The following is a 1,743-nucleotide window of genomic DNA, read 5'->3' as shown; positions in this document are numbered from 1 at the left end:
AACATGTTAGAGTACTTGTTTTAACACAGAAGACACAACAGTTATTCTAAACAAACCATTGTTGAAACTTTTTTAAACAACTGTTTCTTTATTCAACTATTGTCTAACTAACTTAACAACAATGGTTTTTCTTCAAAACCATTGTTGTTAATTTATTCGATATTTTCATAAATAACAGTTTATAAACTTCTTTTAACTCGTTAAAACCGTTGTCATGAATGTATTTTATTTAAAAGACAATGGTGTAAATGATTTAAACCATTGCAAAGAATATCAAAAGACAACAGTTTTTTCTATAAAAAAAATGAGCAATGAGAAATACAACAGTTTTCATCATTTTTTAAGTGGGTTTCACACAACTGTTTACAAAATTAATCTCATTATTTAAAATAAATCAATTTTAAAATAAAATAATATTATATTAATTCAATTGTTATTTCAAAATTAAAATTAAATTTGTAATACAAAGGTTCTCTACAAGAATTACAACTATAAGCCCTTAAGTGAAGAATTATAACTATAAGCCTTGATAACTAATAGTAAAGCCATGAGCTGTAATGTATTTGCATCTCTGGACAAATTTCAATATATTATTTCACTTCAAAAGTATACCTTATTGAGTATTTACAGGCATACATATGAAGCAGAAATTTACAGTATGTTAATCAGTAGTTGGCTTTGGCAAAGCTCCGCGGGAAAGGCACAACATCTCTAACATCATTGAGACCTGTGGCATATAAAACTAGGAGGTCAAAGACAAAACTGAAGCCGGAGTTCTTGACAGTACCATGCCTGCGAAGATCCAAGTACCACTCATACTGATGCTTTGGCAAGTTTAACTCGTTAATCCTGAAATATAACGCTAAATCAGTAATAGCATTCAATTGCTAGCTACTTACCTTAAACATTATGTAAAATCATCAGACTAATCAATATTCAAACATGGAACCACCATCAAAGTTACATAGTTCTATGAGTATGGAAAGGTAAATGACTAACGATACATATTGTATTTACCTTGATTCTAGCATATCTAAACGCTCCTCATTTTAACTGCCTCTGATCAGAGTTCCAGCCTGCAAATAATTGATTTTTTAATTTTAAGATACAACGAAGTTGTATGCACTAAATCTTGTCAGAGTACTATCTACTTCAAGCTTACCTTTGGTACAATCAAATCGAAAGCTACAACTGTTTTCCCATCATCATTCAGTCGCACATAAAATGGCTTAAGTTCTTTCGGGTAATTGTAGATAATCACTGGTCTTTTGTAGATCTCATCAGCTATATAACTGTCATTAACCAGTTGAGATTCTTAGACTCTGACCTTATTGTGTACATGTATTGCATAAATGTTCGTTTTGAGTTACCATTGAAGCTCTTCACTTAAGGGAATGCCATGGTCAATGTTTACATCTACACATGACAATAATAGGTACCTGAATGAGTGTCAAAGTTACAGAAACCGCCATAAGCCCCACCACTGACACGTACATGGTCCCGTAAGCATGTATTACAATTATGTTTAGAAATGACATATCCACTCCCCTTAAATTCATATCATATTTGCTGCTTTTCCAACACAATTTACCTGTATAGAGAGTATAATTTTAGAAAAAAAAGATTGACAAAAAAATGGTTTTCATGTAAAGTTCTCTCTATCGTACCTGGGTAGGAATCACAATAGCTTCACTAGTTAGAGGAAGTCAAGCATTCCAACTTTCTGATTTTGCAAGGGAAGAT

General features: G+C 31.7%; 1 long non-coding RNA gene across 1 annotated transcript; it reads right to left on the bottom strand.

Moving 5' to 3' along the window:
* Positions 1-724: 724 nt before the first annotated feature.
* Positions 725-1,410, bottom strand: LOC141717341 (uncharacterized). The gene is made up of 3 exons (XR_012573581.1): positions 1,163-1,410; positions 1,018-1,076; positions 725-849 (listed from the first exon to the last, which is right to left on the bottom strand). It is a non-coding gene; the product is annotated as an uncharacterized LOC141717341 (long non-coding RNA).
* Between the last annotated feature and the right edge of the window lie 333 nt (positions 1,411-1,743).

This window comes from Apium graveolens, chromosome 4 (genome assembly GCF_009905375.1).
Source record: "Apium graveolens cultivar Ventura chromosome 4, ASM990537v1, whole genome shotgun sequence".
Taxonomy (NCBI): Eukaryota; Viridiplantae; Streptophyta; class Magnoliopsida; order Apiales; family Apiaceae; genus Apium; species Apium graveolens.
Note: the sequence above shows the minus strand (reverse complement) of the source record. Positions and strands in the feature narration are given on the sequence as shown.